Below are 14,295 nucleotides of genomic sequence, written 5' to 3'. Positions count from 1 at the left end.
GCATATGTATCAAAAGATGGCCTAGTCGGCCATTACTGAAAAGAGAGGCCCATTGGACACGCAAACTTTATATGCCCCAGTACAGGGGAACGCCATGGCCAAAAAGTGGGAGTGGGTGGGTAGGGGAGTCGGGGGGAGGATATGGGGGACTTTTGGGAGAGCATTGGAAATGTAATTGAGGAAATTACGTAATAAAAAAATATTAAAAAAAAAAGACAGTTGTCTTTTACCTGCTCAAATAAGAAAGAATTCATCCGTAACTGATCTACACAGAGAAGGCAGCATCAACATCCTACTGGATTCTTGGAACATCTGCTGTCCTTTTCTGGGATCAACTTGTTGGTCCCACCCAATGTGATCCTGTTTCTTTGTAGTAAACAGCATCTGAAGGAATTGTTAGATGACCTCCCAACAAGGATGTTCAGTGAGAAATATAGTCTCAAGAAGGGAAATCAAACTTGAGGTTTCTCAGAAAAAGTGGGATTATCAGCCTTCCAGTTATAAATATCATAGTTGGAGAAGGACTGGTAGACCATAAAAGGTCTCTCATGTGAAACACAGGGAAGTGCTATGATGTGCAGGGAAGGTGCTTCCACTGAGGGATGGAAGGAAGTGCCTGACCTAGTATGGAAGGAGATAGTCAATCGAGGAAGGGAAGGGAGAGCTGAGGGAAGAGGAGTGGCCTGGCAGAGGTGTGAAGCTTCTTAGAGTACTTAGTAAGGAGGAGGCAGGGGATCTTTGTCACCCAATAGGGTTAGGATTGGAGAACCTGATTTGATACAGGCTTGGACAGCCTCCTTAATGGCTTAGATAATTGCCATTGTCTGTCCGATCTAGTCCTGAAAATTCCCAGAAAGTGCAGATGCCTTCTCCTCCTCTGTGGGTCAAAGAGAAGAAAATGCCAGGCCATGACATAGTCGAACTGATCAGGGTCTCCCAGGGTGGTGGTGAACTAGTGCTTGTATGGGAAGAAGAAGAGCAGATTCAAATCAGCCCTCTGAGGGGACAATCAGTACAAGAGATGGCCATTTGAGCTCATAGAGAGTATGGAGCCTCCCAGGAAAAACTTGGTTATCTAAAACAGCAGTGGCCTTTAGAAATTTTTGAAATGGCCCAGAAAAGCTTCAACAGGGGCATCAGGAATTGAGGAAGACTGGCCCATAATGAGGAATGAAGAAGAACAGCAGGATGAAGAATGGGATGAAAAACAAAGTAGAGAATAACAGGACTAAGAAACAATGGGAAAGCAAGGTAGAAGCTGTGGCAGAAATGGGAGTTAAGGAAACATACCTGGTTGGGTTTCCATCCCAACTGCAGAAATGGAGATGGAGATCTGTGCCCTTCTGCCTAATAGAGAATTAAGGCATCCCAATATTGCTTTCAGTTTCTCTTCTTTGATCCACCAAAGGGTATAAATCACTAGAATAAAACCAATCCCTTCCTGCCAAAAAAAAAAAAAAAAAATCACTTACCTAGGTTCAGAAGGGCCAACTGGCTTGTTGGTACTCATTGATACTCAGTGAGGGGTAGTAAATGGTCTGACACTTTCTGGACAACACACCACCAAATGCTGAATGAGGTTCAGCATTAATCCCACAAATCACTCAGGCAATGATCTCAGTCAGATATGTTTCGTTTATTGAACACATATTCAAGACAGCTTAATCAATGACACAGCCAGGAATAGGGAGCCAAATTGCAACCATTGGCAGTTAGTTATCAGGACCAGTTTTTACATAGGAAAATTATAAACAGGTACATTTGCAACATTTAAGCTATCTAAACAAAGTAGTGTTATCTGCCAGTAAAGCTGATTGGGTGGGTCTAGAGGTGGTGAGGATAAGCAATTTCTAGAGTCCACCAGGCTCTGTGACAAAGCACAACAATAAGACTTTATGGACAGGGCAAGAAACATTAGGACAGGTTAAGATCATAAGCTACAAAATGAAGGTTAAGGCAATATGTTAGAATTATTGTCAGGTATTAAGATTTTACACTAACATACATTCATAGAACATTTCTTCCAAACACATAATTATATGCCGTCATTTCTGTAACACATAGTTCTTTCTCTAAACTTGACCACATACTCTTGACTCAAAGCAAGAACCAAAAGACACAAGAACATTGAAGTAACCACATGCATCCCAGTGGACCACCATAGAGTAAATCTACATTTAAACAACAGAAACAAAAGGAAGCTTAAAAACTCATGGAAACTCAACACATCTTTATTGAATGAAAACATATGTAAAGACAGAAAGAAAAAATTAAAGATTTACTAGAATTCAAAAAAATAATAAACAGTACTCACAAACTTGTGGGACACAAAGCAGTGCTAAGAGGGAAGTTCATAGTAACGAGTGACTACATTAATAAAATGGGGGGGGCAGGGGACTATCACTTCCATGCTAACAACAAACATGAAAGCTGTAGGCTTAGAGTTTTCAAAGCCTACTTTAAAGCATGGTTCTTTAACACTTCAATCTGCCTTCTAGCCCACCACCTAAAAGAGGTAGATTAAAAAGAACGAACGGTTAATAGGAAACTGGTTATGGGGCTGCTTAGAAATATTTTTGGGAGGCAATTCCAATCTTCACTGTCAGCAATCCAGTCCATTTGACAAGCACCAAAAAACAAATAAATGGCAAGATCTTGATCCAGAAAAAAACTGCAAGGCTCAGACAATCAGCAAGAATCCACATACACAGCAAGCAGCAGCAAAAATACCACCAGAAGTTCCTTGGTGCATTTCTCTCTACTAAGTCACAGTAAGTGAAGATCAGCAAAGAAAGCAAGGAGAACCAATGCAAGAGTGTTGTCAGGGGAAAACAGCATTATAAAAGAGGAATGATAACCAGCAACAAGATCTAAGATGAACCAATGAAAGAGCTTAACAGTGTTTGTTGGGTTATACTTACACTCTTTCTAAACATCATGCACCGATCAGATGTCCACTCCAGCAAAACAAACATTCTCTTTCACCAGACAACATCCAGAAAAATACCATGTGTCTGTTCATATCAAAACAAGGCTGTGGCAAAGAACAAGGGGTGCTCTCTATAACCAGAGAGGGACCCATAGCTGAAGAGAAAAATTACACACTCACTGATATTTGGGAAGTTGGTTGAATGGCAACATGAAGCCTTCACCAATACATTGTACAGCCTTTGCAATATAAAGAAACTCCTGATGCATAGGACACTGAAAGAGAAACCTAGAGACAAAAATAATAACAAAACCCTTAACTTAAAACCTGTTGTCCATACAAAATGTTCTAGGGCAATGGGAGCAATGAACTTGTGTGAGTAGGCAATGAACTTCTGATTTGTACAGGAAAATGAATGGAACTAGAAAAAACACAGGTCTAGATGGAGGAACACATGTGTCTCTTGGGTATACAGGAATAAAGTGGATTGTATAGGTATAAAGGGTTGGATCAGAATGAAAATGATGGTTGAGATAGGGTATATGGGGTGGATGAAGAAAATGTAGGAAGTGAACACAGGTACAGAGATGCTATTATGGGTGTGATATGGCAACCCACTGAGGGAAAACTTCCTCAAATCTATGAAGGGCATCCATATAAAGCTTTCTAGTATTGGGGGCTATAAAGTCTTATCCCATTTCTTCTGCTAGTAAGACTACCAGAGGCAAATATTCCTAAAATTCTGTTGAGGAATTGGCCATATGTCCCATGTAGATTAATAAACCAAGCTGTTGCTAAGACAAAGGGGTGCACTCTATCACCAGACAAGGCCCCATTGCTGAAGATAACATCAACACACTCACTGAACATCGAGAAGTTGGGTGGATGGCAACACGGAGACTTCACCAATACATTGTAGTGCCCTTGCAATGCTAAGCGACTCCTGTTGCATAGGACACTGAAAGAGAAACCTAGAAACCAGCACAACAAGAAAAACTTTGACCTACAACCTGTCGACCCTACAAAATGTTCTAGGGTAACGGGAACAATGAACTTGTGGAAGTAGGCAATGAATTTCTGATTTGACTTAAGACTCACTCCATAACAAGGAATCTAAACTCAACATTGCTTAGGTAACCTAGAAACAGATTGTAGATAGCCTATACACAATAGGGTAAGATAGGGTAAAACAAAAAACCTGGACATTTAACAAAAATGTATTTCAATGAAATATTCCTGATGATATTCTGTTATACTTCTTAGTTGAGTGCCTTAACCTGCCACCATCAGAGGCTTGCTCTGAAAGCAGTTGAGCTAACAGCCAGACATTATGGGAGAGGAGGTCTAAAGGAGAGGTCTCCATCAAATGCCTTCCCTCAGAGCTCAGTGAAGCCCACAGTTGCAAAGGTAATATGCATGCACCAGCCAGAAGGCATGGAAGTCAAGTAAACAAGGTACTCTGAGTCAAATACAGAAGTACCACAATTCTTACATGGGATCTCATATAACTGTAAAGCTGTAACGCAGGAAAAGTGTCAACTGCACAATGCTAAAGCTAACAGAATGCAAGAAGAGTTTTCCTCCCTCCATATCCTGTAATATGATTAACAAAGCAAGGACTAAATTTCAAATATATATGTAAACAATTCAAGAAACTGGATTTCAGTTGGTCAAAATATCCAATTTCAAAATTGCATACATATCTGAACAAAATACTCAGTAGAGGAAATTCAAAAAGGTGAGGAACACTTATAGAAATGTTGCACATCCTTAGTCATCAGGGAAATGCAAATCAAAACCACATTGAGTTACAATGCCTAAGATCAGTAACACAACAAATCATCCTGGTGAGGATGTGGAGCAGAGGGAACACTCCATTTCTAGTGAGTATGCAAACTTGTACAGCCACTGTTGAAATAAAAACGAAAGTTCCACAGTAAGTTGGAGTTGATCAACCTGCAGATCCAGGCATACCAATCTTGGTCAAATACCCAATGGATGACCATCCAAGAAGAACAGTCATTCTAACACAATGGAGTCATGCTCAGATACTACAAAAATATATATTATGCAATGTGCAGGAAGATGAATGGAGGTAGGAAAAAAATCATCCTGAGTGAGGTAATGGAAACCCATAAAGACACCTGTGGAATGCATGTACTGCAATCAGTAGATCCTGAGAACCTGGGTAAAGAAGAGTGATCTAGATGGAGCAACACATGTGTCTCTTGGGTATACAGTAACAGAGTAGATGGTAAAGGTATAAAGGGATGCATGGGAATGAAAATGACGGTTGAGATGGTAGGAGATAAGGTGTAGATGAAGAGGGTATAGGAAGTGAAAACAGGCACAGAGATGCTATTATGGGTGTGATATGGGAACTCACTGATGGGAACCTTAATTAAATCTATGAAAGGCATTCCAAATAAGGCCTTCTAGTAATGGGGGGGGATATAAAGTCTTATCCCATTTCTTGTCCTAGTAAGGCTACCAGTGGCATAACTTCATAAACTTCTGTTGAGGATTTGGCCATATGTTCTATGTAGGTCAACAAAACCAGTCTGTTGCTTACACAAAAGGGTGTTCTCTATCAGCAGAGAAGGCCCAACTGCTGAAGATAACCACATACTCAGTGCACATGGAGAAGTTGGGTGGATGGAAACATGGAGACTTCACCAATACATTATAGTGCACTTGCAATGCTAACGAACTCCTGATGAATAGGACACTTAAAGAGAAACCTGGAAACCATCACAACCACAAAACCCTTGACTTACAACCTGTCATTCCTACAAAATGATCTAGGGCAATGGAAACAATGAACTTGTGGGAGTCAGCAATGTTCTTCTGATTTGAACTTAATGAACTTTCTGAACTTAAGACTCACTCCACAAGAAGGAATCTATAGTCAACATTGCTAAGGTAACCAAGAAGGGAAACTATATAGCCTATAGACATAGGGTAAAACAAAAGACCTGGTCATTTAACAAAAATATATATCAAGAAAATGATTCCTGATAATATTCTGCTATACTTCTTAGTTGAGTGCCTTAACCTGCCACCATCAGAGGCTGTCTCTGAAAGCAGTTGAGCTAACAGCCAGACTTTATTGGAGAGGAAGTCTAAAGAAGAGTTCTCCATCAAATGCCTTTACTCAGAGCTCCGTGAAGTCTAGGGTTGCAGAGGTGAATGAGCCAGGCGGCGTGGAAGAGAAGTAAACAAGATACTCTGAATCAAATAAAGAAGTTCAACAATTCTTAAATGGGATCTCATATAACTGAAAAGCTTCTGTAAGGCAGGGAACCTGTTAACTGGACAAAGCTAAAGCCTACAGAATGCAAAGAGAGTTTTCACCTCTCTATATTCTGTGATATGGTTACAAAAGCAAGGACTAAATTTTAAAAATTTATATAAACAATTCAAGAAACTGAATTTCAAATGGTCAAATCATCCAATTTCAAAATTGCATACGTATCTGAGCAAAATACTAAATAGTGGAAATTTAAAAATGTGAGAAACACTTATAGAAATGTTGCACATTCTTTGACATCAGGGAAATGAAAATCAAAACCACTTTGAGATACCATCTTCAACATTTCAGAATGCCTAAGGTCAGTAACACAACAAATCATGCTGGCGAGGGTGTGGTACAGAGGAAAGACTCCATTTCTATTGAGTATGCAAACATGTACATGTACAACCACTATGGAAATCAAAACGGCAGTTCCACAGTAAGTTGAAGTTGATCTACCTGCAGATCCAGGTATACCAAGCTTGGTGAAATATTCAATGGATGACCCATTGAAGAACAACTACAGTCATGCAAAACCAATGGAGTCATGCTCAGCTATTACAATAATGTACATAATTCATGCAATGTGCAGGAAAATGAATGAAATTAGAAGAAAAATCATCCTGAGTGAGGTAATGAAAACCCATAAAGACATTTGTGGAATGCAAGTCCTACAATCAGTAGATACTGAAAACCTGGGTTAAAAAAGAGGTGTGTAGATGGAGGAACACATGTATCTCTTGGTTATACATTATCAAAGTAGATTCTAAAGGTATAACAGGGTGGATGGGAATGAAAATGATGGTTGAGATGGTAGGGGATATTTGGTGGATGAAGATAGTGTAGGAAGTGAACACAGGTACAGAGATGCTATTATGGGTGTGATATGAGAACCCACTGAGGGAAAACTCCCTCAAATTTATGAGGGGCATCCAAATAAGGCCTTCTAGTAATGGGGGGTATAAAGTCTTATTGTGGAAAGCCACTCCCACATTCGCCATTACAAGATGGCACATGAGCTGGGTGTTTGAACAAGTAAAAAGGCTTACTGCGCATGTTTCTGGATAGTCCCTGTCCGCAAGGACACACACCCGTTAAGTGCGTCATCTGGTCTGTTTGGAAATGGCCCTGTGAGGATGCGCCACGTCAGAGGCGGGACAAAAATTCTATATAAGGCACAGGGCTGGGTTCCTCAGGGTCTTCGCATCCGTGTGTAAGCTTATGCTCTCCCTCTCAAGATGCATTAAAGCTTGGCTGCAGGAGGATCCTACTTGTGTGCCTTGTCGTTCTTGCTGGCGAGAAGCAGCGCTGGACATCTGGTGCCGAAAACCCGGGACTTCAAGATATCCTTCGCACCACCGGAGAACCCTCAGTGCTGAGGTGGATTCAGAACTGCAGTGGACTCCGCCCGGAGAGGTGTGTCGGATTTTTTTTTAATCTTGGTCTTCAACTGTCTCCACCTTGGGAGGGTTTGCCCGAGGCGGCGGTGTTAGTGATCGGAGTCTTCTTCCTTTTCTTCCTGGTGTTGTATTGTTGTAAACACAAGAGATATTGTTGAGGGTTGCGGATAAGTCCGACGTAGATAAGGGGCCCTGCGACCGTTGCCATTTCACCGTAGATCTCCTGTCAGACGGACATAGATAAGCCGCAAGGAGGTAGAAATCTGCCGTGCTACATAAGTCGGGTGTAGATAAACCGCAGGCACCATCCACAATGGGTTCGTCCCAATCTGTGGTTCAAGCCCTTGATAACCTTCTTAAACAAAGGGACATTAAGATTGCACCCCGCACACTTAAAAATTTTGTGAAGGAAGTTGACCGTGTGGCGCCATGGTACGCCTGCTCCGGATCACTTTCCCGCGCCTCGTGGAAAAAATTGGGAAAAGATCTAGATAGAAAACTGTTAGAGAACGATCTTCACCCTGGGACCAAGGCCATTTGGAAGATAGTTAACAACTGTCTAGAGGATGAAACCTGCGGTCCAGTAAGACAGGAAGGCCAGCACGCGTTAGAATCAGTCCAAGATAGCATGTCAGAAACCGAGCGGAGTGAGAGGTTGGGTGCTCGAGCACATACAAAAGGGATATCCAAGAAAAGAGAAAAGGGACCCCCCCGGAAAAGGTAAAAAAGGGGGAGAGAAGCCTGATCAACATATAAGGTTGGATCACCCTTCTAATGATGATAAGAAAAAAGGTGAGAGTATCTACCCAGTAAGGGAACTTCAAGAACTGAAAATCAGCTCAAGTTCGAGCGACTAACTTGACTCCTCTGAGGAAGAGGACTTAGAGGAAGCTGCAGCTAGATATGAAGAATAGAGGTATCATCCTGATGAAAGGATCCCAAGGTATAAAAATAAAAAACAGCCCCCACTCCAACAACGCATGCAGCTTACCCCTACTGCCCCCCCCCTTATGGGGCACGACCCGCATCTTCTTCACTTCTTTCTGAAAAAACCCGCCATAAAGTGACACAGCCTTCCTCGTTTTCGATAATGGGGAAGGAGGTAGGGGTTATGCACCCGTAGAATACAATCAAATTAAGGAACTTTCGGAGTCGGTAAGGAAATATGGGGTGATGGGGAGCTTTACATTGATGCAACTAGATAGATTGGCCATAAATCCGCTCACTCCTTCAGATTGGCAGATGATTGCCAAAGCTGTTTTACCAACCATGGGACAGTATATGGAATGGAAAGCCCTATGGCATGAGGCAGCCCAAAATCTAGCCAGGTTTAATGCGGCAGCACTCACCCCGGAACAACGCGATTGGACCTTCGACCTGTTAACAGGGCAGGGCCTGTACGCGGCTGATCAAAACAACTATGCATGAGGAGCTTATGCGCAAGTTGCACATTCTGCTATTAGGGCATGGAAAGCTATATCAAACAAGAGTGAGGCCAATCAACAATTATCAAAAATTATTCAGGGCCCCCAAGAGCCCTTCTCCAATTTTGTGGCAAGAATGACAGAAGCGGCTGAGAGAATTTTTGGGGACTCTGAGGCCACAAACCCCTTAATAGAACAGTTAATTTTTGAACAAGCCACACAGGAGTGCCGAGCAGCTATCGCCCCTAGAAAGAGCAAAGGCTTACAGGATTGGCTTAGAGTTTGCCGTGAGTTGGGGGGACCCCTTACTAATGCAGGCCTGGCGGCTGCAATTCTTCAGTTGCAAAAGCAAGCAACAGGACAAAAGGGACATAAAACATGTTATAATTGTGGCAAGCCTGGCCATCTCAAAAGAGACTGCAGGGCCCCTCCTCGTGAGAGGAGGGTCCTTACCCTATGCACCAAGTGCGGTAAGGGTTATCATAGGGCAGATCAATGTCGGTCTGTCAGAGATATCAATGGCAGGCTACTTGTATCACAGGAGGCTAATGATACTAAGGAGTTTCCTCGTGTAACAAAAAACGGGAAACCGGGCCCCCGGTCCCAGGGCCCCCAAAGATATGGGAACCGATTTGTCAGGACACAGGAAACAACCAGAGAGGAGGCCCAGGAAGACCCTCAAGGGTGGACCTGCGTGCCGCCACCGACTTCCTACTAATGCCCCAAATGAACATTCAACCGGTCCCGGTGGAGTCTGTATTATCTTTGCCCCCGGGGACCATGGGCCTTATTCTTGGTCGAGGTTCGCTCACCTTACAAGGCTTTGTGGTACACCCAGGAGTGGTGGATCACCAACACTCTCCTGAGATTCAAGTCCTATGTTCCAGCCCTCGGGGCATCTTCTCTATTAACAAAGGGGACAGGATTGCCCAGCTATTGCTCCTCCCTGATAACGCCAGAGAGGAGCCTGTGGGACAGGATGTGAAGAAAATGGGTTCCTCCGGAAGTGACTCGGCCTACTTAGTGGTATCTTTAAATAGCAGACCTAAGCTCCGCCTTAAGATAAATGGGAAAGGCCGGGCGTGGTGGCGCACGCCTTTAATCCCAGCACTCGGGAGGCAGAGGCAGGCGGATTTCTGAGTTCGAGGCCAGCCTGGTCTACAAAGTGAGTTCCAGGACAGCCAGGGCTACACAGAGAAACCCTGTCTCGAAAAACCAAAAAAAAAAAAAAAAAAAAAAAAAAAAAAAAGATAAATGGGAAAGAATATTCTAGACACCGGAGCAAATAAAAGTATAATTTCCACACATTGGTGGCCCAAAACTTGGCCTACCACAGAATCATCTCATTCGTTACAAGGTCTGGGATACCAATCCTGTCCCACTATAAGTTCTGTTGCTTTAACCTGGAGATCCCCCGAAGGTCAGCAGGGAAAATTTGTACCCTATGTGCTCCCACTCCCAGTTAACCTCTGGGGAAGGGATATCATGCAGCACATGAGTCTCGTCTTGTCTAATGGGACAGTTTCCTTAGAAGGCAACTATTCAGATAGAGCAAAGTATATCATGACCAAGATGGGTTATAGAGATGGGGAGGGACTGGGTGCACAAGGACAGGGACGAATAACGCCTATTGCACCAAAGGAAAATTATAGAAAACAGGGACTGGGTTTTTCCTAGGGGCCACTGAGATAGCACAACCTATACCATGGAAAACAGGACCCGGTGTTGGTTCCTCAGTGGCCTTTATCCTCTGAAAAATTAGAGGCAGTAACACAATTAATAAAAGAACAGTTAAATTTAGGACACATCGAGCCGTCTGTCTCTCCTTGGAATACTCCCATATTTGTTATTAAAAAGAAATCTGGAAAATGGAGGTTGCTTCATGATTTAAGGGCCATTAATGCACAAATGAAGTTATTTGGCCCCATGCAATGTGGTTTGCCGGCGTTATCTGCCCTGCCGCGAAAATGGAATTTAATTATTATAGATATTAAGGATTGCTTTTTTTTTATACCATTATGCCCTGAAGATAGGCCTCATTTTGCCTTCACAGTTCCCTCATTCAATCATATGGAACCAGATAGAAGATATCAATGGAAAGTTTTGCCCCAGGGCATGTCCAATAGTCCCACCATGTGTCAGCTTTATGTACAAAGGGCTCTTAGCCCAATAAAGGAACAATTTCCTTCTTTAATTTTAATACATTATATGGATGATGTTCTTTTGTGTCACAAAGACCTGAGCCTATTAAAAAGGGCATACCCCTGTTTGTTGGACACTCTTCAACGGTGGGGTTTGCAAATAGCTGCAGAAAAGGTGCAGGTTTCTGATACAGGACAGTTTCTAGGGTCGATAATTACCCCAGACAGGATTGCACCCCAGAAAATAGAAATACGGAGGGACCATCTTCATACTTTAAATGATTTTCAAAAGTTGTTGGGAGATATTAATTGGCTTAGACCCTTTTTGAAAATCCCCTCGGCGGAGTTGAAACCTTTATTTGAAATATTGGAAGGGGATTCTCATATTTCCTTCCCTAGAGCCCTTACTCCAGCTGCTGACCAGGCGTTGCGAGCAGTTGAGGGGGCTTTGCAGGAGGCCCAATTGCATCGCATTAATGATACTCAACCTTTTGATTTGTGTGTTTTTAAGACAGCCCAATTGCCGACTGCAGTTTTATGGCAGGGTGGACCTCTACTGTGAGTCCACCCAAATGCTTCCCCTGCTAAAATAATAGAATGGTATCCTAATGCAGTTGCACAGCTTGCCCTTAGGGGCCTGAAAGCAGCTATTACCCACTTTGGAAAAAACCCAGATACCCTAATTGTGCCTTACACCGCTGTACAAGTTCAAACTTTGGCAGCCACCTCCAATGACTGGGCAGTCTTGGTTACCTCCTTTGAAGGACAGATAGAAAATCATTATCCCAAGCATCCCATCTTACAGTTTGCCCAGAATCAGCCTGTTGTGTTTCCATGTGTGACATCTAAATCCCCGCTTGAAGATGGGGCCGTGGTATATACTGATGGGTCAAAAACCGGCATAGGTGCCTATGTCCACAATGGGGAGGTCACCTCTAAACAGTTTGGTGAGAATTCTCCTCAAGTAGTGGAGTGTCTTGTGGTCCTGGAGGTTTTAAAAACCTTTTCAGGAGCCCTTAATATTGTGTCTGACTCTCATTATGTGGTTAATGCTGTAAATCTTTTAGAAGTGGCTGGGGTGATTAGATCATCTAGCAAGGTTGCCCATATTTTTCAGCAAATACAGCTAGTCCTGTTAACCAGAAAATTTCCAGTCTATATTACTCATGTCAGGGCCCACTCGGGCCTGCCTGGGCCCATGGCTCAGGGAAATGATATGGCAGACAAAGTTACAAAAATGGTGGCTGCAGCCTTATCGTCTCCAATAGAAGCTGCCAGGAGGTTTCACAACAAATTTCATGTGACGGCTGAAACTCTGCGTCGTCGCTTCTCCTTGACAAGAAAGGAGGCCCGTGACATTGTCATTCAGTGTCAAAACTGTTGTGAGTTTCTGCCAGTCCCCCACGTAGGAATTAACCCACGTGGCATTCGACCCCTACAGGTCTGGCAGATGGACGTTACCCATGTCCCCTCCTTTGGCAAACTTCAGTACCTCCACGTGTCCATTGACACGTGCTCGGGTATCATGTCTGCTTCTCCCCTAACTGGAGAAAAGGCCTCACATGTGATTCAACATTGCTTTGAGGCATAGAGTGCTTGGGGGAAACCCAAACTCCTTAAAACTGATAATGGACCAGCTTATACATCTCAAAAATTCCAACAGTTCTGCCGTCAGATGGACGTGACCCACTTGACTGGACTTCCATACAACCCTCAAGGACAGGGTATTTTTGAGCGGGCGCACCGCACCCTCAAATCCTATCTAATAAAACAGAAAGGGGGAGTCGAGGAGGCTCTACCCCGAGTACCAAGAGTGTCTGTGTCTATGGCACTCTTTACACTCAATTTTTTAAATCTTGATGCTCATGGCCATACTGCGGCTGAACGTCATTACTCAGAGCCAGATAGGCCCAAAGAAAGGGTTAAATGGAAAGATGTTTTGAATAACAAATGGAAGGGTCCGGATCCCATATTGATCAGATCCAGGGGAGCCGTATGTGTCTTTCCACAGGATAAAGCCAACCCTTTTTGGATCCCTGCCCGCCTTAAAAGAACAATCCATCAGGCGGAAGAAGAACCCATTGCGACGGAGATGGACATGGATGATCCTACTTCTGGAACTGATGACACTGGGAGGAACTCAAAGATCAGGGAGTAACCCACATCAGATCTATAATGTGACTTGGACTATTTCTAATTTGTTAACAGGAGTTGTTGCTAATAAGACTGATTTGCAGGGTGCCCTAAAAGAGGCTTTTCCAACCCTTTATGTAGATTTGTGTGATCTGGTTGGTAATCCCTCTGATCATGATCCATCTGGAGATTATGGATGCCAATATATTAATCAAAGAGAATTTACCAGAGAATTTGACATCTATGTTTGCCCTGGTCATAAGGTGTCACCTCATTGTGGGGGTCCGGCAGAGGGCTATTGTAAAGTATGGGGGTGTGAGACCACGGGGCATGCCTATTGGAATCCCTCATCCACATGGGATTTCATTACTGTTAAGAGAGGAAATTCACCTGGCTATAATTATGGGGGGAGAGGAAAATGGAAATGCACAAAGGATGGAAGGAGGGTTGATTGTGGCCCCTGCTATGATTCTTTAAAAACTAGCCATATTGGAGCCACCCCTGGGGGCCGATGTAATCCATTGGTGATTACCTTTACTGAGGCAGGAAAGAAAGCTAACTGGGATGGCCCAAAAAGTTGGGGTCTGAGATTGTACCGTACCGGTCATGATCCGGTCACCATTTTTTCTATAAGTAGAAGTTATACAAATATATCTTCTCATTCCCAGTCCTCTGGCTATCTTGTCCCCCCAGAAGGGACCTATTGTGCCTGTAGTGCTGGCCTTACCCCCTGCGTTTCCCTTGCTACCTTAAATTTTACCAGTGTTTTTTGTGTTATGGTAAACCTATGGCCTAGGATTATTTATCATCCCATAAGTCATGTTGTGGAAGACTATGAGAATGCCGGCCCCCGACATCTTAAGAGAGATCCCGCCTCTCTTACCTTAGTGGTGTTATTGGGAGGCCTGGCCACAGGCGGCATCGCTGCTGGTATAGGCACAGGGGCGGTAGCGCTTAATAATATTCATCAGCTTAA

General features: G+C 43.3%; 1 long non-coding RNA gene across 3 annotated transcripts in view; it reads right to left on the bottom strand.

The window, feature by feature from the left end:
• Nucleotides 1-14,295, bottom strand: part of LOC147003306 (uncharacterized) — a 176,160-nt gene that overhangs the window by 16,229 nt on the left and 145,636 nt on the right. For all 3 annotated transcript variants that reach the window (XR_015047749.1, XR_015047750.1, XR_015047751.1), the window contains one exon: nt 1,291-1,441. This is a non-coding gene — a long non-coding RNA (uncharacterized LOC147003306). The remainder of the gene's footprint in view (nt 1-1,290; nt 1,442-14,295) is intronic.

Source organism: Mus caroli, unplaced genomic scaffold, assembly GCF_978045245.1.
Source record: "Mus caroli unplaced genomic scaffold, Mus_caroli_1 scaffold_8, whole genome shotgun sequence".
In the NCBI taxonomy this organism is placed as follows: Eukaryota; Metazoa; Chordata; class Mammalia; order Rodentia; family Muridae; genus Mus; species Mus caroli.
Note: the sequence above shows the minus strand (reverse complement) of the source record. Positions and strands in the feature narration are given on the sequence as shown.